This window comes from Schistocerca gregaria, chromosome 1, assembly GCF_023897955.1.
Source record: "Schistocerca gregaria isolate iqSchGreg1 chromosome 1, iqSchGreg1.2, whole genome shotgun sequence".
Classification (NCBI taxonomy): Eukaryota; Metazoa; Arthropoda; class Insecta; order Orthoptera; family Acrididae; genus Schistocerca; species Schistocerca gregaria.
The window spans coordinates 1,011,069,141-1,011,095,098 of NC_064920.1; the positions used below are offsets into that span (position 1 = coordinate 1,011,069,141).

General features: G+C 39.8%; 1 protein-coding gene across 1 annotated transcript in view; it reads left to right on the forward strand.

Annotated features, from left to right (window-relative positions):
* Window positions 1–380: 380 nt before the first annotated feature.
* Window positions 381–25,958, forward strand: part of LOC126278738 (uncharacterized) — a 38,644-nt gene continuing 13,066 nt past the window's right edge. Inside the window, exon 1 of the mRNA XM_049979018.1 lies at window positions 381–542. The gene's annotated coding sequence lies outside the window, so the exon portion shown is untranslated. The remainder of the gene's footprint in view (window positions 543–25,958) is intronic.

Here is a 25,958-nt window from a genome sequence, read left to right on the forward strand (position 1 = left end):
ATCACGTTTGTGGGTTTTTTCCCTTTAGTTACAGTTGTGGTAGCTCATCTGCTACGTTAGATATTGCATTCTATACACGTCCCTACGTTACACGTTCAGTGATTTGACTGTAAATGTAGCGAAGAAACTTCACGTTTTTTAGTAGATATACGACGCCTTTCTGCAAGAGATCAGGTTTTCTGCTGTTTACTAACAATAGTTTTGTTATTAATGAACACGACATTCTTGAGTAAATACGTGCAGGTTACAAGAAAATCGTAAATAAAATTCGCGACTATTATGTTGGACTGTGGTTTTATTCTAACAAGCTGTGCAATTTCTTTCTCAGAGATTGGACGTATTTATTTATGATCTCTGACTTCGATATCCAAGCGGAAATAGAATTTTCTTTGACTGACAAAACAAAACAACGAGTGCTACTCTTCATGGCGTTGACTGCTGCACTGTGAAACTTACATCGTTCACAAAAGAATACAAAGAAATATATGTTTGCGTTCACTTTTTAAAATTTTTGAGAGTGGAGGTTCCTGATATTTAGTCAGGTATGTAATAAGGACTCGTAACTTGAAAATTTTCTGTTAAACAGTAATATTAATGAATTATAAGCAGTATGTAAATGGTAGTCTACATTAACCGTTCCAGATAGAGTTACCAGCACGAACTGCACATCTTCGTTAGTGCATAATCTTCTGAAGCATGTTTTCGTGAAATTACAACCTCCTAGTGCGTTTTTTCATGCAGCGATTAAGAGCAGTCAGTCGTTAATGAAACTTACGCACTTCATTTCTGCTTCAATTAAACTTAGAATCGTATGACGGAATTAGGTGTAAACTGCGTTGGCGGCTCTTGATTGTAAATGGATATTACCGGTTGCGTCCGAATTGTTTACCTCCTCAGCTGAGTCACATGTCTTACAAATTGAAAACTTCAGCAGATATACTAGATGAGAACTTCAGAACTGCCTCGTTGCGAATATGGATCTTCCAGCTGTCTCCAGCCCTATCGTAAATACATTTCAACGGTCATTCATTAGTATTGCTTGTATTTCATTGCTTTTCGGACCTTTTCGTCGTCTTTAGCGATAAATTTATTCCCCTTTCCCGGATTTTAGACTGTCATACTCGCAGCAAAATATTACAATAGCCGGTGTTTCTGTGCGTACTGTTTCATGTGCGGTACTTCGATAATTAAATAAATATCCGATTTCACCTATTTCGGTAAAGGGCCAACATGCTATCAGCGTTAAATGTGAAACGTAATATATCACTATCCGCAAGACAATACTCTCTCTTTTCATCGTCGATATTCAAGAAATATTTCCTTGGTTCCAAAACAATTTTATAAGCTATCATAAGAGATACACATCGTGTTACATGACATTCCATGAGACCTACAGCTGAATGTTATCAGTTAGCGCTTTTATTGAGATGTAAATGTATAAAATACAACATATCGTTCTATAAAAAGACTAGTAGACGAGATATCAGTTTCCGAAAGGAAAATTAATCCTGCTGCAGAATCATACTGACACAGAGAAGTTTTTCATGATTTGCAAAGATTTTTGACATTTTATCTTCTGCAATGAATTTTATTTCTCCATTAATGCCTACAGATCTCTCTACATGCCCAATTGTTGTTTATTTGAAATACAGTTATATTTTCACTGAAAGATAGCATTGTATCGCAGGAAATAACTGACCAGGTTTTATAATTTATGAAAAAACGGTCCAGATACCTTTCAAAAGTTTTGTTCATACTTTACATCTTCCATCCCATTATGTGGTTCAAATGGCTCTGAGCACTATGCGACTTAACTTCTGAGGTAATCAGTCGCCTAGAACTTAGAACTAATTAAACCTAACTAACCTAAGGACATCACACACATCCACGCCCGAGGCAGGATTCGAACCTGCGACCTTAGCGGTCGCTCGGATCCAGACTGTAGCGCCTAGAACCGCACGGCCACGCGGGCCCGCAATCCCAGTATTTTTCTTACTCCATTTGTAGTTTTTCTGTCTCTTCTAGTAATTCCCAAGATGCATATTTCCATTGCCCCCTGAGTAACCATAACATTTTGATTGGTATTAGCACTGAAGTCGAGCTGATACTACACAGTAACTGTAGAGCCTACTCGTAAATTTTTCTTTTCAGGCTTATCGGAAACTCGGTTTTCAAAAAGTTATTTAGTTTGCCAGAATCACTACAGGCCATGTTTTCTCATCTGTTTATTTTTCTTGTTTACTTGATTGAAAGTGTCCTGCATAGAAATGAGCTAATCAATTGTCTCTGCGTCTATATTGTTAATCGGTTCTGTTTTTTTTTTCTTCAGTAGAGTGATTGTGCATTATCGTTATGCTTTTAGTATTGATTTTCATGCATACTTTAAAACTCGCTTTTCAAGTTCCTCTAGCTGGCCAAAGGTAATACTCTTCGTGTAATACCCTTGCCTGAAGGAATCGCCTTAGCTGACTCCTTTTTCAGTTTCCACCTTCCTGATGAAGGACTGTTATCGAAGATGAATAGACTATTAAAAAATCTGTGAATCTCAGGTAAAGTAGCAACTCCTACTCTTACTATTATTTCTTGATGATTTGTTCCACTGTAGCTTCTTCTAAAACCTGCTAGATTTACATCCAAAGTTTTTATTCCATGCAGGTGTAACAGTTTCAGCGAAAACTATGAAGATCATGGGGAGCAGATTGACAGCTTTGTATTTGTTATATCCTGTCTCTCTCTTTCCTTGTAAAGTAGAACAATCACGTCATTGTTACAAGTTTGAAAAGTTACTCTTTTTTACAGTCATTGTGTATAACTTGGGAAGTTCCTTTAGTGTTAAAGTTATTTGAAATACAGTCATTTTCAGGCACCTTCCCTTCGCTCATACTTTAGATGACATCTGTCATTAATTTCGGAATGTCATTAATTATCTGTGCTTCTAATTAATCTCTTGAATCTACAAAAATTTAAAGAAATCTTAAAATGCTTGTACAATGCTTTTCTTCGTTATTAATTATTTTGGCATCTAACATCTTAGTGATTTCTGTTTGACATATTTTTTCTTTTGACTTCTTTTTTGTTATCAGTGGTTTATCTTACCCTACGAATATATACATACATGATTACAATACTATAAGAAAACGTGACCTTGACGACTGTTCAGTGAAAGTGTCTAGTTCATAATGAGTGGATAATGCTGATGCCTAAATCTATGAACGCCTTCCTAATGACAGTAAATGACTGGCAGACTGGAAAGCTAAATTTGAAAGTATGCTGAGAAAATTCCTACTGGAAAATCTTTTTAATCCATAGAAGAATTTATAGTCAAAAAATTGTAGCTTATTTACTTCAGATGTATTAGATACGGTGATTACTTTTCCTACATGTTTCTGTTACCTGATCACTTCTACAGTATAAATGATCAGCATGTAGGCGTATTTAAACATCACTTAAGCTAATAACCCGTAAACTGAGTCGTTCCACATCATTTAAATATATCGATAAAGTGATCCACGATACATGTAAATAATAAGCTAACCGTATTTTCATTGTAGTTTCCCACACTGCCGAATTCCTGTTTTATTCAACACATTCTCTCATGTTACTATTGTTTTTTACTTGATATTCTTGCCTTCCATTTAACAGTCGTCTTGTTTAATTTGAGATAGTATTTTATTTTCCTTTCTTCGTGTCTGAAACATCACTGTCCCAGCATCATCTACATTAATTAATATTATTACTCTTTTCCTAATCTAGACTCCTTCATGTACTCAAATTCTCATTCTCTGCATTAGTAACAGTAGTGAAGTTGGGTACAAGCAGCCACAAAAGTGGCAGAAGGATAGACAAACAATACTATGTGATTTATGACTGTTGTGTAAACAAAATGGGTTATATTCCCTTACCTGGTATAATTTAGTGGCTAAAATTTATGACATTTATGTGAACAAACTGGCCATGAATGATCTTAACCAACATTTATTTAGGACTTTATGTCTATAATTAATGATTCACTATCATAACGTTGTCTGAGCTATCCCAGTCTCTTTTACTATCATTTGTGAGCCACTGTCATAACATCCTGTGTATTTAGCATTATCTTATTTTATAATTTGTAACACAGAAATGATGTCACAGTCAGAACATAGCTGCCTCTAAGTTTATGCCACCTCTATCTTAATTAGCATAATTTATGACCAAAAACTGGCCTACAAATCCCTAATAGGCCGCCTTAGAGGACTATGACACCATGTCATTACTCTGATAGCACGGGAAAATCTTAAAAAATCCCAGTTGGAACATTTCTACATACATGCATGTACATGTACATTAAAACTCACGTAAGACTTCACCAAATTACACAGGTATTTTCCACGTAAACAATTTTTCCTCGTTTGTGCTGTCACTGCAATCACTGGGCTATGATGGGAAACGTAATGGCGTCTTTACTGTAAACAGACAAAATGCAGCAAAGATTCTCTCACGTGCCACATTGCGCCATCTGAACTGCATAGTGTTGGACAGCCGCAGTTGGGTTGGGTTGGGTTGTTTGGGGAAGGAGACCAGACAGCGAGGTCATCGGTCTCATCAGATTAGGGAAGGATGGGGAAGGAAGTCGGCCGTGCCCTTTCAAAGTAACCATGCCGGCATTTGCCTGGAGCGATTTAGGGAAATCACGGAAAACCTAAATCAGGATGGCAGGACGCGAGATTGAACCGTCGTCCTCCCGAATGCGAGTCCAGTGTCTAACCACTGCGCCACCTCGCTCGGTACAGCCGCAGTCAATGGCTTCTGTGCCGACGAGCAGGACTGGACTACGGCAGCTGCCATCACACTGCCTGCAGCCTTGACATGTGCACTGCGACTGTCTTAGTGGCTGCCAGCAGCCATCGTCACAGATAAATAGCGTGGAAAGATTTTAGTAGCACGCCGAGGGTAGTGGCTCGGCTGAGTGCTTCCACTGGACGCCTGTATAAACAAGCTGCCTCACCCAGCAGCAGTGGAAACAGATATGCCTTTCTTCTTTCCGTCAACCGCCAGGTGCAGCAGCTAATTACAAATCGTATTCGAGATGATGTGCACATATGCGAGACTGGTCTCAACTCAGCTATGTGTAATCCACATTCTGCATACACTCTTTGATCAGAAATATCCCTACACATATTAGTAGACATGACTGGAATACTCTTTTTCAAATTCTGAAGATGGCAGGGATAAATTACAGGGAGCAAAAGGCTATTTACAATTTGTACAGAAATCAGATGGCAGTTATAAGAGTCAAGGGACATGAAAGGGAAGCAGTGGTTGGGAAGGGAGTGAGACAGGGTTTTAGTCTCTCCCCAATGTTATTCAATCTGTATATTGAGCAAGCAGTAAAGGAAACAAAAGAAAAATTCGGTGTAGGTATTAAAATCCGTGGAGAAGAAATAAAAAATTTGAGGTTCGCCGATGACATTGTAATTCTGTCAGAGACAGCAAAGGACCTGAAAAGGCAGCTGAACGGAATGGACAGTGTCTTGAAACGAGGATATAAGATGAATATCAACAAAAGAAAAACTAGGATAATGGAATGTAGTCGAATTAAGTCGGGTGATTCTGAGGGAATTAGATTAGGAAATGAGACACTTAAAGAAGTAAAGGAGTTTTGCTATTTGGGGAGCAAAATAACTGATGATGGTCGAAGTAGAGACTATATAAAATGTAGACTGGCAATGCAAGGAAAGCGTTTCTAAAGAAGAGAAGTTTGTTAACTTCGAGTATAGATTTAAGTGCCAGGAAGTCGTTTCTGAAAGTATTTGTATGGAGTGTAGCCATGTATGAAAGTGAAACATGGACGGTAAATAGTTTGGAGAAGAAGAGAATAGAAGTGTTCGAAATGTGGTGCTACAGAAGAATGCTGAAGATTAGATGGGTAGATCACATAACTAATGAGGAGGTATTGAATGGAATTGGGGAGAAGAGGTGCTTGTGGCACAACTTGACTAGAACAAGGGATCGGTTAGTGGGACATGTTCTGAAGCATCAAGGGATCACCAATTTAGTATTGGAGGGCAGTGTGGAGGGTAAAAATCGTAGAGAGAGACCAAGAGACGAATACACTAAGCAGACTCAGAAGGATGTAGGTTGTAGTAAGTACTGGGAGATGAAGAAGCTTGCACAGGATAGAGTAGCATGGAGAGCTGCATCAAACCAGTCTCAGGACTGAAGACCACAACAACAACAACAACATTATTGGACATTAGTATGGGGTTTTCGTAGCCGTCGAATCACGCACCACATTTAAAATAAGGAAGTACAAAATAAAATACAAACAAATTATTTTATAAACAAACTCACTATTTATGCAGAAGCGATTTTGATCATTTGTCTGTTACGCAAGTCAGCCTTAGAGTAGTTTAGACAAATGCATATGCAATCCCTGGGCTCATTTCTCCACAGTAAATGGGACTCCACAGAATAACGATAAGATAGCCCAGCGAAACTTTGCTGGGTAAGTTTTGGAAACAGGCATTCGAGATAGACAGCACGTTAATTATATCGCCACCAATGTATACCCCACGTAGAGGTCAGAGGAATCAGAAGTGAGAAATTAGAGGGTGTGCATACAATCGCTATTCCACGCTCAATATGGTACAAGACAGAGAAACCACTAGAATCTGTACCAAGCAGCCTCCGTCATAAACAGTGATCTAATGTGTTTATGTGGATATAGCCTGGACGAAAAGTGGATTTAATACTTCACAGTCTACATCACTGAACAGTACTGCTCACAGACCAACGAGATCTATAAAGATTTAGGGTGTTAATACGCGCATTATTCATCTTTCCCACTTTGCTGTTCGAGAGAGGAATGACGTTGACATCGGATTTATGATAGCGTAGTATACACCTCACCCATCGGCTGCATGAATCTAGAAATAATTTCTTTAACAGGTACCTACATAAGTCTATTCCGAAGACTCATTTTAAGTTAGGACCTCCATTATGCAGCTAAGGTCTGATTAAACCATCATGTGGTATTCATAGCAGTTTTCCTCCATTCCATGCTCCATAAAGCGTTTCCCAGTCGATGCTATTGTCTATACCGAAAATCAGATGCATAACACTTGCATGACGCTTTATGATGACGTGCGGTGTAATTTCTTGTTGTGGTTACTTTGCGAGATGTATGTGGGGGAAAGAATTATACTTCCTCAGATTTCTTCAACAGTAAACCTCACTGCGAAGTACATTATCTCGCTTGTAGCGACTGCCACAGGGCTTTGTTTACCATCTCACATCGACCAAACGACTGTGTGTGTGTGTGTGTGTGTGTGTGTGTGTGTGTGTGTGTGTGTGCACCTCTTCATGGGATCTTCTTTATCTTTTTTTATTAATGCAACCTGGTATAGGTTCCAAGCTGAACAATAAAAGTCAAAAATTTGTTCGACCCTATTTTTCATAAGACACTTCTTGTTTTATTGATGAATTACAATTCAGTAAAATTTCTCTCGGCCAGGCACCTGATTTTGTTTTCTGTAATCATTCAACCTTGGATCGTTATTCGTGGTTATTCCTGTGCATGACATTACTGTCACTTTTTCCAACAATAGTGTTGTCGTCCAGTAGTGGATTTCTTCGCCTATTTCTGTGCAATAGCTAAATTCACATTCAGGCAGATCCAACGCTCAATCCCTGCACCATTCTTCCACCCTCTGCGGGCCTTCATGCACAGTATTACCGTTTTTTCCCTATTCCATGGGTGCATTGATACAGTGAAAAGCTGATTGTTTACAGGGTTTCATTTATCTTGTTTGTTGTTTGTTGTTGTTGTCTTCAGTCTTGAGACTGGTTTGATGCAGCTCTCCATGCTACTCTATACTGTGCAAGCTTCTTCATCTCCCAGTACTTACTGCAACCTACATCCTTCTGAATCTGCTTAGTGTATTCATCTTTTGGTCTCCCTCTACGATTTTTACCCTCCACGCTGCCCTCCAATGCTAAATTTGTGATCCCTTGATGCCTCAGAACATGTCCTACCAACCGGTCCCTTCTTCTTGTCAAGTTGTGCCACAAACTCCTCTGTACGCCTAAAATAACGTTTTCCGATGTGTTAAGTGAAAACTTGTTTCAACCAATGGTTTTTAGCGTCATTGGGCAGTTCTTGCTGAAGGTATATGTTTTATGTGTCCCCACGGATGTAGGAAGTGCGGGGTAGAGGTTAAAATTTTTAAATGGAACCATGTACATTTTATTCAAGAATGCACTCAGCCTCTCCAAGAACTATTAAAACTGTATCACACTATACCACTTTTGTCAGTAAAACGCAGATGTGCAAATGATGAAGGGTACTAGTGTTATGAAAAATCCGATCTATTTACTTACTTGTAGTGGTGCAGTAGAGATATTTTTAAAAAATAATTTCCTACTCATGTAAACACAGGTATACCTCGCCCTCCTCCCTCGCATCTCATACCTTATTTGTTGTCGCTTTAGCGTACAGTACATGGCATATACGTGTAGTGGTGCATTGGAGTAACTTAGTAACTGCATGGCGGTGGCACATACTGTGAATACAGTCTTTGTTGTTTAAAGGTATATGCATGATGATAAAGTAGAAATGCTGGTGATCTATGGAGAAAGTAGATTCACAGGAAATACACTCCTGGAAATGGAAAAAAGAACACATTGACACCGGTGTGTCAGACCCACCATACTTGCTCCGGACACTGCGAGAGGGCTGTACAAGCAATGATCACACGCACGGCACAGCGGACACACCAGGAACCGCGGTGTTGGCCGTCGAATGGCGCTAGCTCCGCAGCATTTGTGCATCGCCGCCGTCAGTGTCAGCCAGTTTGCCGTGGCATACGGAGCTCCATCGCAGTCTTTAACACTGCTAGCATGCCGCGACAGCGTGAACGTGAACCGTATGTGCAGTTGACGGACTTTGAGCGAGGGCGTATAGTGGGCATGCGGGAGGCCGGGTGGACGTACCGCCGAATTGCTCAACACGTGGGGCGTGAGGTCTCCACAGTACATCGATGTTGTCGCCAGTGGTCGGCGGAAGGTGCACGTGCCCGTCGACCTGGGACCGGACCGCAGCGACGCACGAATGCACGCCAAGTCCGTAGGATCCTACGCAGTGCCGTAGGGGACCGCACCGCCACTTCCCAGCAAATTAGGGACACTGTTGCTCCTGGAGTATCGGCGAGGACCATTCGCAACCGTCTCCATGAAGCTGGGCTACGGTCCCGCACACCATTAGGCCGTCTTCCGCTCACGCCCCAACATCGTGCAGCTCTCCTCCAGTGGTGTCGCGACAGGCGTGAATGGAGGGACGAATGGAGACGTGTCGTCTTCAGCGATGAGAGTCGCTTCTGCCTTGGTGCCAATGATGGTCGTATGCGTGTTTGGCGCCGTGCAGGTGAGCGTCACAATCAGGACTGCATACGACCGAGGCACACAGGGCCAACACCCGGCATCATGGTGTGAGGAGCGATCTCCTACACTGGCCGTACACCTCTGGTGATCGTCGAGGGGACACTGAATAGTGCACGGTACATCCAAACCGTCATCGAACCCATCGTTCTACCATTCCTAGACCGGCAAGGAAACGTGCTGTTCCAACAGGACAATGCACGTCCGCATGTATCCCGTGCCACCCAACTTGCTCTAGAAGGTGTAAGTCAACTACCCTGGCCAGCAAGATCTCCGGATCTGTCCCCCATTGAGCATGTTTGGGACTGGATGAAGTGCACGTCCAGCACGAACGCTGGTCCAACTGAGGCGCCAGGTGGAAATGGCATGGCAAGCCGTTCCACAGGACTACATCCAGCATCTCTACGATCGTCTCCATGGGAGAATAGCAGCCTGCATTGCTGCGAAAGGTGGATATACGCTGTACTAGTGCCGACATTGTTCATGCTCTGTTGCCTGTGTCTATGTGCCTGTGGTTCTGTCAGTGTGATCATGTGATGTATCTGACCCCAGGAATGTGTCAATAAAGTTTCCCCTTCCTGGGACAATGAATTCACGGTGTTCTTATTTCAATTTCCAGGAGTGTAATTTAGTAACTTGCATTTTTATATTCAGTACAGTTAGAGAACATTATGATTATTTTGTTATTATATCTCTCTTGTACTCTACTGTACATACCTCTACTCTAATTTTCTGTAGGCGGTCAGAATTCTGTTCAGGCACAATTACTGTAGAGCAGATGAATCCTTGACAAGCCATCGCTTTTTCGTTGGATGTTTGGTCGTCTTATTTCTTGTCTTTGTGAAATGGGAAGTTTAATTGCAACTCCTCTAAATCGTCGTAGAACACGATCAGACTAAGCTGCTGAGGTCGCTGTGCTCGCTCCCGTAGAAAACAAGTGCACATCACATTCTGCAACGTCGTAAATTCCATCCTTGCCACTCATTTACGCCAAGAGTTTCACGGAAATGACTTCAGTCGTCTTTTACCGACGAGGCATCATTCTCCAAGAAAGGAATTGCCAGTATGAGAATTATGAATTACTGGTCCGTCAACAACCACGATGGCTCCGACAAATAGAGCATTAACGCCAATGGAACGTTAATGTATGGTGCGGTATTATTGGAGATACCATTATAGGACCTTTCTTTGTAAATGGCAAACAATATTCCGATTCTGAAGTCACACTTTTCCGGTTGTCTTGGACACCGTACCTCTGAATCAGAGGATGGTCATGTGTTATCAGCATGATGGATATCTTGCACATAATGCCTTACGAGAACGACGATTTCTGGACCGTTAATTCCCTGGTAGGTGGATTGGACGTGCTGGGGCAGTTAGTTGGTCTGCCCGATCTCCGAACGTTACACCGCTGGATTTTTTTCTGTTAGGAACAGTCGAGAATGTTGTCTACCAAAATGTTTCAACAACACCACAGATATGCAGCAACGCATTATTGACACTTGTATAGCCAAGTAGTAGCACGATGTAGAGCGTTCCTCATCCACAGAGTGATGCCAATGGTCACCATTTTGAGCATGTGATGTAAACGCTCTGTTTTTCGTGTAGTGGTAGTACCACAGTGAAAGTTATTACAAAGGGTCATGTTACTACCGCGTTATCGTAAGTACTCTAAATCAGTACTGTACAATAACAAGATCCATTGCTGTACAGTGCAGTACTGTTGCAGTCAACTTTTATTGGTCATCTGTGACATGTTAAAAAGCACCTTTGAAAGGTTAAATGACTCAGTCAGTGAAATGCACCGAAGTGATATTTAAATTAGAGAAGTTGCATATCATTTATAATTTCCAAAGCCAGTAGTTTGGTGGGTAAAATGGTACAGAGTGATATATTTTTGAATAGCTCTTGGGGAGTGAGTGTATTCTTGGTAAAATGTATGTGGTTCCATTTAAAAAATTTAACCTCTACCCCGTATCTCCTACATTTGTGGGGACACATAAGAAGTTTACCCTCAGCAAGAACTACTCAATGATGTAAAAAATACATTTGTTGAAAAAATTTTTCTTGGAACGCTTCAGAAGATAGTCATTTTGGCTGAGCAAGGTAAATGGGACACCCTGTATATGCCTTTGTGGCATAATCTATTTATCTTAGTCTTATCATCGCTACGTCAGATAATTCATGGCAGTGGTATAATATTGCCATATTCTCTGCTGTATGTACCCTAATCTCTTATTTTAGTCTTATATGATAGCAGTGGTACAATAGTAGTATAGTCTTCGCGAATTCAGTTTCTTTAAATTTCCACGGTGGAATTTCGCAAGAAAGGCTTCGTCTCGTTTCCAACTTACCCCCTTAGCTTTTCTGCTTCACTTTTCGAATGGCATGTATCAACCAGACACAATCCTAGCAGGAGTCATGGAGCTTCCAACAAGATTGTCAGTATCATTTACACTGATGTGGCTGCTCTGTAGATCTGTCAAAACCAATCGTATAACATGAGTTTTTCAGTAGTGATGTTTTAAAAGCCACTTTTTTATGTATTAATTACATTTCTATATGTAGTCACTCTAATTTGGGTCGGTATCGGCGGTTTCTCATAGACATTATATGGTTGTTAATGTGTCCAGTGGATTAACGTCAATAGCATATCGAACAGTAATGGTCCTTTTCGCCTGTTTATGCGCAGTGCTGACATTTACTTGTGACCAGATCTGTGTAAAAATTATCCATCCTCTGCAATTCGCTACAGCCTTATGGAGTGCTCTCTTCCTATAGACAACTATGTCCTCTATAACCAGCCTCATGTATCTACGCTGGTCAGCCACAACCAAATCAATCACGTAACATGAACAGACTTCTATAATCATAATTGCTTATTGTGATACTTATTATATAATTATTATACTTATTATATACTTTGTGCATATGCCGTTACTTTCTCCCTATAACAGCTATCCAGGAAAGAAATTTAGCGTTGAGTATGTATTAAAGTGACACTTATATCTTAGCCTGACAGGTGCATTGCATCTTTTGCAGTGCAGTGATACATACTGCAAAGCCCCAATCTATCTGCAACGTCTTGGCGTCGTAAACTATACAGGAATCAGTAACTGATTGGAAAAGTACCTACACTACAGTGCACGTGGTGTGTGGAACACCAGCTCGCTCATACGTATTTTGGGCTAGCTAACGTATGTAATGGAGGGGTACCGCCTTTGATTCATAATCAAAACGTCTTCGGTCCCGGGTTCGATCCCCGCCACTGCCTAAATTTTGATAAATAATCAGCATTGGTGGCCGGAGACTTCCGGCATAAGAAGTGAGCCTCATTCTGCCAACGGCCCTGTGAAAGAGGGCGGAGGAGCGGATAGAGGTTCAGGGCACTCTTGTTCTAGGGGTGGGAAATTGTCCCTAAAGGCGGAAGAACCAGCAACGATCAACAACATGAGGATGCAGAAGGCAATGGAAACCACTGCATTAAAGACACGTAACGTGTATCCACAGGACATGTGGCCTGTAGTTGAAGAAGTGTCATGATGACCTCTCCATTGGCAAAAGATTCCGGAATAGTCCCCCATTTGAATCTCCGGGAGGGGACTGCCAAGGGGGAGGTTACCATGAGAAAAAGACTGAATAAACAACGAAAGGGTTATGTTCTACGAGTCGGGGCGTGGAATGTCAGAAGCTTGAACGTGGTAGGGAAACTAGAAAATCTAAAAAGGGAAATGCAAAGGCTCAATCTAGATATAGTAGGGGTCAGTGAATTGAAGTGGAAGGAAGACAAGGAGTTCTGGTCAGATGAGAATCGGGTAATATCAACAGCAGCAGAAAATGGTATAACAGGTGTAGGATTCGTTATGAATAGGAAGGTAGGCAGACGGTCTGTTACTGTGAACAGTTCAGTGACCGGGTTGTTCTAATCAGAATCGACAGCAGACCAACACCGACAACACAGGTATACATGCCGACGTCGCAAGCTGAAGATGAACAGATAGAGAAAGTGTATGAGGATATTGAAAGGGTTATGCAGTATGTAAAGGGGGACGAAAATCTAATAGTCATGGGCGTCTGGAATGCAGTTGTAGGGGAAGGAGTAGAAGAAAATGTTACAGGAGAATATGGGCTTGGGGCAAGGAATGAAAGAGGAGAAAGACTAATTGAGTTCTGTAACAAGTTTCAGCTAGTAATAGCGAATACCCTGTTCAAGAATCACAAGAGGAGGAGGTATACTTGGAAAAGGCCGGGAGATACGGGAAGATTTCAATTAGATTACATCATGGTCAGACAGAGATTCCGAAATCAGATACTGGATTGTAAGGCGTACCCAGGAGCAGATATAGACTGAGATCACAATATAATAGTGATGAAGAGTAGGCTGAAGTTCAAGACATTAGTCAGGAAGAATCAATACGCTAAGAAGTGGGATACGGAAGTTCTAAGAAATGACAAGATACGTTTGAAGTTCTCTAACGCTATAGATACAGCAATAAGGAATAGCGCAGTAGGCAACACAGTTGAAGAGGAATGGACGTCTCTAAAAAGGGCCATCACAGAAGTTGGGAAGGAAAACATAGGTACAAAGAAGGTAGCTGCGAAGAAACCATAAGTAACAGAAGAAATACTTCAGTTGATTGATGAAAGGAGGAAGTACAAACATGCTCCAGGAAAATCAGGAATACAGAAATACAAGTCGCTGAGGAATGAAATAAATAGGAAGTGCATGGAAGCTAAGATGAAATGGCTGCAGGAAAAATGTGAAGACATCGAAAAAGATATGATTGTCGGAAGGACAGACTCAGCATACAAGAAAGTCAAAACAACCTTTGGTGACATTAAAAGCAACAGTGGTAACATTAAGAGTGCAACGGGAATTCTACTGTTAAATGCAGAGGAGAGAGGCAGAAGGGATAAATAACATTTCATCACAATTTCTAAAATCATTAGAGGAAGTGGCAACAAAACGACTATTCACGTTGGTGTGTAGAATATATTAGTCTGGCGACATACCATCTGACTTTCGGGAAAGCATCATCCACACAATTCCGAAGACGGCAAGAGCTGACAAGTGCGAGAATTATCGCACAATCAGCTTAATGGCTACTGCATCGAAGCTGCTTACAAGAATAATATACAGAAGAATGGAAAAGAAAATTGAGAATGCGCTAGGTGACGATCAGTTCGGCTTTAGGAAAAGTAAAGGCACGAGAGAGGCAATTCTGACGTTACGGCTAATAATGGAAGCAAGGCTAAAGAAAAATCAAGACACATTCATAGGATTTGTCGACCTGGAAAAAGCGTTCGACAATATAAAATGGTGCAAGCTGTTCAAGATTCTGAAAAACGTAGGGGTAAGCTATAGGGAGATACGGGTCATATACAATATGTACAACAACCAAGAGAGAATAATAAGAGTGGACGATCAAGAACGCAGTGCTCGTATTAAGAAGGCAGTAAGACAAGGCTGTAGCCTTTCGCCCCTACTCTTCAATCTGTACATCGAGGAAGCAATGATGGAAATAAAAGAAAGGTTCAGGAGTGGAATTAAAATACAAGGTGAAAGGATATCAATGATACGATTCGCTGATGACATTGCTATCCTGAGTGAAAGTGAAGAAGAATTAAATGATCTGCTGAACAGAATGAACAGTCTAATGAGTACACAGTATGGTTTGAGAGTAAATCGGAGAAAGACGAAGGTAATGAGAAGTAGTAGAAATGAGAACAGCGAGAAACTTAACATTAGGATTGATGGTCACGAAGTCAATGAAGTTAAGGAATTCTGCTACCTAGGCAGTAAAATAACCAATGACGGACGGAGCAAGGAGGACATCAAAAGCAGACTCGCTGTGGCAAAAGAGGCATTTCTGGCCAAGAGAAGTCTACTAATATCAAATACCGGCCTTAATTTGGGGAAGAAATTTCTGAGGATGTACGTCTGGAGTACAGCATTGTATGGTAGTGAAACATGGACTGTGGGAATAGCGGAACAGAAGAGAATCGAAGCATTTCAGATGTGGTGCTATAGACGAATGTTGAAAATTAGGTGGACTGATAAGGTAAGGAATGAGGAGTTTCTACGCAGAATCGGAGAGGAAAGGAATATGTGGAAAACACTGATAAGGAGAAGGGACAGGATGATAGGACATCTGCTAAGACGTAAATTTGTGTTGCCCTCTTTCTTTGCAGAGGCAATGCCCTGTAAATAATAATGTAGGAATGCTTTATCTCTATTCCTGTTACTACGTTATATGTGGAAAACACTGATAAGGAGAAGGGAAGGATGATAGGACATCTGCTAAGACGTAAATTTGCGTTGCCCTCTTTCTTTGCAGAGGCAATTCCCTGTAAATAATAATGTAGGAATGCTTTATCTCTATTCCTGTTACTACGTTATATGTGGAAAACACTGATAATATATATATATAACGTCTTAGCAGATGTCCTATCATCCTGTCCCTTCTCCTTATCAGTGTTTTCCACATATAACGTAGTTACAGGAATAGAGATAAAGCATTCCTACATTATTATTTACAGGGAATTGCCTCTGCAAAGAAAGAGGGCAACGCAAATTTATTTTGTTTCAGATCTTACCACGTGACATACAGTTACGTAACTTAATTTTGCATTGAGTGTAGTATTCCACTAAATTACTCCAAGGTTTTCAAACCAAAATTTTGCTGCCAGCTTTATATGTTACAACAATTTTGCTTGTAAAGTAGCAATGTACGTAGTTCTAAATAACAACTTAATATTATGTTTTAGCGAGGAAGATGAATATCAGGGCACTATATAACATCGTTCAGATGCCTACAGAATTGCAGATAGTGTTGGTGTTTACGTATAACAGCCAGTCCTCCACATTTAGATACAATATAAACTTCCTCCTTAAGCAGATCCAAATGTGAGCGGAAGTTTATAAACAGATTTTTATTTCGTTTTTTGATACAGTAAATGCCTTCGTGCCACAACTTTCAGTTGCTGTTTTCAGTAAATGCTGGTATGTTTTATTCCTCATTCGTGTCCATATTTTTTCCATGTCTAAAGTGTAATGTAAAGTGATGTGTTTTTCTCTCTGTCACAGTAGTGTTACATATGTGTTTTGTACTCTAAACAGTGATTTACGGCTGTTAGCACATTGTTTCTTCTTCTTAAGACCTGTGAAATAATATTATTGAACAAGCTATTTTCTGCTTCTTTATTTGACATTATTGTGGAGAATACTTCCTGGCTTAAGAAAAAAGAGTTTCTCCATCTTTAATATAACACTGCATAATACTTACGTTGTCTATGTTGGAGTCTGCATCACCAATCTGCAAAGAGTTTAGCAGGAGGTAATTAAAACTCTAGGCTGGTTACAAGTGACAGAGCAGCAGTTTTTTAGGTTAGGAAGAGCAGAAACAAAAGATGTTCAGAGATAGGCTGAAAATCACATTCACTTTGATAAAACAGGCAGAAAGCAGATTTTAATGTACACAATTCATGCAGACAGCCTCTGATTGAAACTTGAGATACTCAAAAAATTGCCAGGAAAATTACGATCATCCAGTTGTAATTCAGCCATGCACAAAATCAGTTATTCTTATTGCATCAGAATATCTGAGGGCTAACGAATAAGCTTAATTAGTTGCTTATTTGTGTTGAAGAATTAGAGTTGAGCAAACCAGTTGATATAATCTACCTTCTGAACATCATCTGACCTTTGATATAGATATATTAAATGTTACAGGATTCTAGTTAGCTTCTTACTTCTGTAGAGAAAATACAGAGAAAGGAGGAGTTGCCACATTTGTCAGAAACTGTTTTGATTTTAATAATATTGATATTGATAAATATTGCTCAGAGCAGCACTTAGACGCTTGTGAAACAGAAGTAGTATTTCATAATAAGTAATAAGTCTTTTACAATAGTAGGTATATACAAATCACCTCCAGGAAATTTTAACCCCTTCATAAAGAATCTGGAAGCTCTGTTGTCCTATATCACGATAAAAACCAAGGAAATAGTGACTGCTGGAGATTTTAATGTGGATTTATTGAAAACTTTGTCAGTGAACAATTATTGCAGTCAGTAAATTATTGTTCAATTTAGCTACTACTGTGAACTTTGAAACTGGGACATGTAAATGTTCTGAGACTCCTATTGATAATATCTTTGTAGACAAATCTAGGGAAAAAAGTCATATCATAAAACCAATAGTGAATGGGCTATCTGATCATGACATGCAGAATTTTGTGTTAAATGGTGAAACTTGTCAGGATAAAAAAATCTTTTAAATCTGAGTACAGGAGCGTAATAAGTAAGTAAAAAATTGAGAAATTCAGGAAGTTGCTCAAAGACAAGAACTGGATAGATGTTTAAAATACTTCTGACTCAAAAGGAAAGTACAAAGCATTCCTTAATAAAGTTACCTCCACTTTTGAAAATTGTTTTTCCCTAAAGGTAACTCAAGTCACACAGTAGTCAAAAAATAAACTGTGGATTACAGAAGGAACAAAGATATCATGTGGAACAAAAAGGAGACTGCATCTACTATCTAGGAATAGCTCTGATGTTAGAATTGCAATGCATTGCAAAGAATACAGCAAAATATTGGAGCAAGTAATACCGAAATTGAAGCAGATTTATTACGAGAAAAAGATATTTGCATCAGGCAACAAAATAAAAACTGCATGGGTTATTATGAAGACAGAGACAGGTGGGGTCAAAAAGGAAGAGGAATAGATAGCCTTAAAAATAAATGAGACTTTGGTAATAAGTGCAGTGTTGCAAACGTTTTGAACAGGTACTTCATTTCCCTTACTGACAGCTTGAGGTTATCAGGTTTGGTGACCAGTGAACTGGAGACCTGAGACCAGTCTTTAAAAATGATTTCAGAAAAACAGAAATGATACATCTCCCAAATAAGTGGCATCCATCATAAAATACTTAAAATCTAAGTATTCCAGTGGGTATAATAACATAACAAAGCTAATTAAAGAGCACTCATGCGAGTTGAGTTCTGTCTTATGTTAATAGTGGTTTTCTAAGCTTTTCTTCTGTTTTTTAGTTTCCCCAATTTCTGAGTTTCGCTCCCAGTGCTGCTGATTTCCAATTTGGGATTTTTACCCTTCCCTAAGCCTTAGAATGGGAGCTAATGACCGTAGCAGTTTTGTGTCCTAAAACCATAACAAAAAAAAAAAACTCGTACCAGTGGAACTTTTCCAGCCTGGCTAAAATATGCAGAAGTTAAGCCTCTTTAAAAGAAGGGGGATAAAGAGATACCATCAAACTATCGACCACTATCCCTTTTGCCGGCTTTCTCAAAAATATTTTAAAAGGTTGTGTTCAAGCATCTGACTGCAAATAATATATTGTCAAAGTCACAGTTTTTATTTCTTAAGAGTTCTGGTATAGAGAATGCTATTTACACTTACAATGGGAATGTACTTAATTCATTAGATAATAAATTAGAGGCTACTGGCATTTTCTGTGACCTGTCAAAAGCATTTGACTTTGTGAACTGCATCATTCTCATAAGTAAATTACAATATGATGGTGTCACTGGCAATGCTGAAAAATGGTTTGGGTCTTATCTAACTAACAGGAAACAAAGGGTGTTGTTGCAAAATACCTGTGCAGTAAGCAGTCAGTCTTTATCTTATTGGGAATTAATTACATGTGGTGTTCCTCAAAGTTCCATCTTTAGTCCATTGCTTTTTCTTATGTGCTTTAATGACTTCTCGTCTGTTACATTGCCAGATCCTAAGTTTCTTTTGTTTGTAGATAAAACAAACAGTTAATAAGTAGCAAGTCAAGTACAGATCTGGAAATAGCTACTAATCAAATTTTCACTGACATTAATAAATGGTTAAAATCTAATTCACTGTCATTAAACTTTGAAAAGACCCACTACATGCAGTTCAGAACCTGTAATAGATTTCCATCCAGCATGTGTGTAACATATGAAAAGATGCAGATCGAAGAGGTTGGCAGTGTTAAATTTCTGGGATTACAACCTGATTGTAAATTCAGTTGGGAAGGGCATACCACAGAATTGCTTAAGCAACTAAACAAGCCTGTATCTGCAGTGAGAATGATGTCAGATGTAGGAGATATAAATATAAAAAACTTACATACTTTACTTACTTTCATCTATTATGTTGTACGAGATCATATTCTGGGGTAACTCATTAAACTGAGCAAAAGTTTTTAGGGTACAAAAGCTTGTGATGAGAATCATTTGTGGTGTAAATTCAAGAACATCATGTAAAAACCTGTTCAAGGAACTTTGTATTCGAATCACTGCTTCTCAGTATACTTATTCCTTAATGACATTTGTTGCAATAATATATCTCTATTTCCAATCAATAGCTCAATACATAGTATCAATACTAGGAAAAGAACACTCTACATAGTCATAAAATCACTTACCTTGGTCCAAAAAGAGGTCCAGTATTCAGGAACATACATTTTCAATAAATTGCCAGCAACCATTAAAAACTTGGTTGCAGATGTTGCACGGTTTAAACAGAGTTTGAAAAACTTTTTGATAGACAACTCCTTCTACTCTCTAGATGAATATCTTAACAGAGATAGTTAAGTCAACTTAAGTAAAAATGTTTATTAGATCTCATTTTTGACAGCACTTGGTCACAACAGTTGAGATTAGTTATTTTGTGTATGGTCACTTTATTAATAGTACATAACAGTGTTTCATTCTGACAGCATGTTAATTCTGTAAATATTAATTGTTCCAGTTTACCACATTGTATTCACCTATTTCGTCAATGTACTGACAAAAGATCTGGGTAGTAAGTATTATTCAAATGTTTTATGTTTTTATGTTATACTTAGTGACATGTTCCACACCCACGAGAATCACCTCATTTTTGGGTCAATGGAACGAAAACCGAATCTAATATAATCTAATCTAATAGGCAGACAGCAGATGGTTTATAATCTTCTATCGTTTGTGATCGTCTGGAAGGTTTACATGCACATCAATCACAACTCATATGTTCTTAATGCCCCAGTAGACAAATTACAGCGGTTTTGTAAACTATCAAATACTTTACACCACATGGAAGTTGTTATTGCAGAATGTATGAGAGGACATTTAAAAGCAGTCTGTTTGTTAGCATTTAATACTTTTAAACAATCCTACACAAGGTCAAGTATGTCATAGTGTTAAGGTGCTGTTTATGTCTCCGAGGTGGTGCTATGTATTTTTCATATTACGAAGAAATATTTATAATACGACCCATTCTAGATGCTTCTACTGTGGTGTAAACGTAAACAGCCATTTGTGCTTCTGTAAGAAAAGGAAACTACTACAGCCGTCCTTATAATCTTATTTATTGTGTAGCTACCAGTTTCGGCGCCTCAGTCCACCATCTTCAGATCGTAGTTGATGTTTAAATTGTTAACACGAGCCATATATGCACCGCACAAGTGCCCAACATAACTGGTTACGCAGACTATCTGTAAACTTTGGTGTCAGCACTTCAACCAATAACAGCCAGCTGCCAACTGCCAACTGGTAGCTACACTTTAAATAAGATCACAGGGACGGCTGTAGACGTTTCATTTTCTTACAGTAGCAAACGGCCATGGTCCACAAGATCTCTAGTCAAAAGGATGGACACACAACAAATTTATGCGTCTGTTGTGTAAACTGACGAACAGCCATTCGTTTGCTAAAGTGTTACACATCCCAGTTCTATAAAATAATAGAGGGAAAATGGTTGCTAAAATGCACCCAAGAAGACGTGGGCTCTGTCGGTCCACAGTTTGAATTATTCAACATGAAAAAGTCGGTTATTCAAACCCAAACACTATATACGATTTGGTAGGTGACTTATCAATGTTATTAAATGCCCTGAATACCGAACATTGTTTACCATAGGCCAGCACCAGTGTGCAAATCTGCATACGAATGAGGAGTAAAATACACCAGAATTTACCGTAAATAGCAATCGAAAGTTGTGATATGTTGTTGTAGCTCTAGAAAATAAGGCTTGCGAAGACGTTTACTATATTAAAGGATGAAATAAAAACCTGTTTATAAACCTCAACCCACATTTGGATCTGCATAAAAAGGGTGGTTATATTGTATCTAAATGTACCTAACTGGATGTTACATATAAATACCAACACTATTTAAAAATCGGTAAGCAACTTATCGATGTCATAAAGTGCTCTGATATGCATCTTACTGATCACAATAAGGTGTTGTTTAAAACTCTGTATATTTTTAAGTTACAAGACAACTGTTGTAGCAAACCATACTGCTGGCAGCAAAATCTTGGTTTGAACACCTTGGTGTTATTTAGTAGAATACTTCATTCCCTGAAAGTAAATTACTTCACTGTGTGTTATGCAGTAAGTACAAAGCAATATTTAAGACAAAGTAATTCTGCTCCAACCTCTTTCTTTGCAGAGGAATCAGTGGAAATGCTCTGTAAATAATAATGAATAATCACGTAGGGTGCTTTACTTCTATTCCTGTAACTACGTTTTAAATGTGTTAGACAGTATGTAATATGAATTTGTGAGCTGGAGCTCCACACACCACATGCACTGTAGTGTAGGTACTGTTTATGGGCACTTTTCCAGTAAGTTAGTTATTCCTGTATAGGATTACGACCGTGAGAATGTTGCAAATAGATTGGAGCTTTGCAGTATGTATCACTGCGCTGCCAAAGATGTTATACACCTGTCAAATTACGTATCAGTGTTACTTTAATACAAATACACCGGATAAGTTCTTTCCTAGGTAGTTGTTTTTAGGTGGAGGGTAACGGCAAATGTACAAAGTATATATAGGTTACGTACAATAATAAACAGAGACCTGGACACAGGTGAATGAAAGTATTGCACATAGATAGGCGAAAAGGTCCATTATTGTTTGTTTACGTTATTGGTGTTGACCCACTGAAAACAGTAATAACCGTATAATACCTAGGAGTAACCGTCCACACCAACCTAAAGTGGAATGACTACATATGGAAATGTAATTCATCCATGAAAGACCAGTTCTTAGCAACTCAAATCGGGACTCATCTGACCAGGGGACGGTCGTCCAGGGTCAAACAAATATGGTCACAAGCCCAGGAAAGGCACTGTAGGTGATAGTACGCTGTTAGCAAAGGCACTCATGTCAGTTGTCTGCTGCCGAGTCCATTAAACCCAAATTTCGCACCACTGTTCTAATGGAAACGTTCGTTGTACGTCCCACATTGATTTCTGCGGTTATTCCACGCAGTGTTGCTTGTCTCTTAGTACGGGCTACTTTACGCAAACGCTGCTGCTCTCGGTCGTTAAATGATGGTAGTCGGCCACTGCATCGTCCGCGGTGAGAGGTAATGACTGAAATCTGGCATTCTCGGCACACTATGAACGTTTGAATATCGAATGTCCTAACGATTTCCGAAATGGAATGTCCCTTGCATCTAACTTCAACTACCATTCTGCATACAAAGACCGTTAACTCCCATCGCGCAGCGATTATCAATTGGAAACTTTTTAACATGAATCACCGAAGCACAAATGACAGCTTCACTCATGAACACACTCCCCTTTTATCCACTGTGTACATGAAACTACCCCAATCTCTGTATGTGCGTATAACTGTCCTGTGACTTTTGTCACCTCGGTGTTCATCGTTTGACCATTTTGAGTCATGAATTATATTAAACAAGAGAAGGTAGCATTAATATAGAGACAGCTTGTGATACATAAATTATACACACTTGGTCATAAATCACGTAGTGCAGGTTACCTATCCTTCTGCCACCTTTGCCAGCTTGTGGCAAGCCCCAACCGTTGTAACTTGTCACCTGATGACTTCGCTTCTTTTTAGGTTTGGAGCAGTTTTCACTCTGCAGCTTACAAAGCTATGACCACTTGAATTTCTGAAGCACTTGAGGACTGTTACATTGTGTTCAGTTTGTTTAATGTCTGATAAAGCGTAGTCAAGTTCATTTTTAGTTATATATGATCCTTGCCAAATCCATTTACTGCTTGAGTTCTTCTGCAAAAAATCTCCTAAAGGCAAACATGTAGTTCTTAACTGTAAATTCTATTAACACGTGAACTCTTTCATTTCTTGTATCGTATCTAAAGTTTCTCGCTGGTGAATCTTTAATTATTGTTGCGCTTTTGTGTTAAAGCATTTCCCTACATACTTCTAATGGGACCTGTTGTCAATTATTAAATTCTGTAATTCTTAGAAAATGCCTTTTAGCCCCTCATCACAAAGGGAGCGCTTCGATCCATGTACAGTGTGTCTCACAAAGAGGATTACACTGTTTGAACTGAAATAGCTCTGACAAAATTAACAAATATTATGACTTTTTAAGTGACTTACATGGGCACGATATTACTGGTGATGATGTTTTATTGTTCAAGATGTTCAAAATGTGATCGGCCGCCAGCACTATACCTTCTGCTACGCTGTGGAACAGATCGACACACGTGTGATGGTTGCGACTGGAATCGATTCACGGGCAATCACAATTGACTATCTCATGTCATGGCCGCCCCTGGTAGCTGAGTAGTCAGCGCGACGGAATGTCATACGTAACGGCCCAGGTTCGATTCTCGGCTGGGTCGGAGGTTTTCACCGCTCAGGGACTGGGTGTTGTGTTGTCCTTATCATCATTATTTTATCCCCATCGACACGTAAGTAGCCGAAGTGGCGTCAACTCGAAAGACTTGTACCAGGCGAACGGTCTACCAGACGGGAAGCCCTAGCCACACGGCATCTCATGTCATCAAGGAAACGTGATTCGTGGCACAGATTGTCTCCTTCACAGTTCCCCACAGAAGGAAGTCTAATGGCGTTAGATTGGGCGATCTGGGAGGAAACTGTTACTTTCTCGTCGGCCTGTGCACCTCTTAACAAATGTTTCATCCAGGAATTGTCGCAGGTCACCATGGTAATGTAGCGATGCATCGTCTGTTGAAAATAAAAATAAAATAAAATAAAATAAAACAGTCTTCGTCTGGGCACAGTCTTATGATCTGGTACAATTCGTTCCTGCATCATGGTGAGAAACTTAACACCTGTCAATGTTCCTTCAAAAAAGAATGGCCCCACGAGTGCTGTGACAGACATACGACACCACACTGATAGCCCAGGAAGCTTAACAGCACGTTCTTTACTAACATGGGAATTGTCTCTTGCAAAGTACACATAGCAATGCCGATTGATGGTTCATGGTTCAATTCAATTCAAACGTTATCTCCTCAGACCAAACAATGACACCAGTCAAACGTTCACTATCGCAAATCGATTCACAAAATTGAAGGTGTCTATCCGACCGTCCTCATTTGTCGCGTGAAGCATCTTGGTAATGTAGGGTCTCCATTTCGCTTGTTTTCAAATTCGGTGAACATTTCATTTGATTACATCTGATTCATGTGAATCTTGCCGAAGGGAGTTTTTTTCGGAACCTTTTGAAAGCTTATACCACTCCGTCCACCCCTCTTTCATCCGCTGCTGGTTTCTTCCTGCCACACCCTCTCTTCTTCAGGTACGTCGATCAGGACGAAGGATGATGGTACGTTCGTAGATGCCGGTCTAAGAAAGCCAATTCACACTGATTTGTATCTTCAAGCTGAGTGTTTCTACGAGCCAGATCATCGCGAAGGCATGCTTCGTACCTTGGTTCATAGGGCCATGTCATTTCAAACCTTGAAATTTGGTGAGCAGAGTTAGCCGACCTTGAGGTTGCCTTTCTTTAAAACCAAAATGTTGGTGTTGAAGTCTACAGTCCGAAGCCTGATTTGATGCAGCTCTCCATGCTAGCCTATCCTGTGTAAACGTTTTCAGCTTTGCCTAACTATTGCAACCTGCATGTAAAACTGGTTACTGCAGTCAAGTCTCGGTTTACCTCTACATTTTTTACGCCGGTAACTTCCCTACATTACCAAACTGACAATTTGTTGATACCTCAGGATGTGTCCTATCAGCCGATCCGTTTTGAAGTCAGGTTGAGCGATAAACTTATTTTCTCCCCATTTCGATTCAGTAGGTATTCATTAGTATCCGATCTGCAGCATCTCCTGCAACTTTATGCTTCAAAAGATTTTGTTCTCTTCTGTTCAAATGTGTGTGAAGTCCGAAAGGACGAAACTGCTTAGGTCATCGGTTCCTAGACTTACACACTACTTAAACTAACTTATGCTAAGAACAACACACACACCCTCTCTTCTTCTCTGAACTGTTTATCCTTCACTGCCGTACAGGGTTCCAGTCCAAACAAGTACCTCAAAAACAATCCTCAACATTTACGAAGGGCGTTCAATAAGTAATGGAACACATTTTGTTTCTGAAAGGAGGTTGGTTTTATTCATGATTCCAGTACACCATATTATTCTCCACTCTTTTCGCTACAAAAACCTGTTTTTAAACATAATATCCTTACGCCACATTACTGGGAGGGCCTGTGTGCACGCATCATACCACTCTACTGGTGTAGTCCGCAGCTCGTGGTCTAATGCTTAGTGTTGCTGCCTCTTGACTAAGGCGTCCCGAATTCGATACCCGGCCC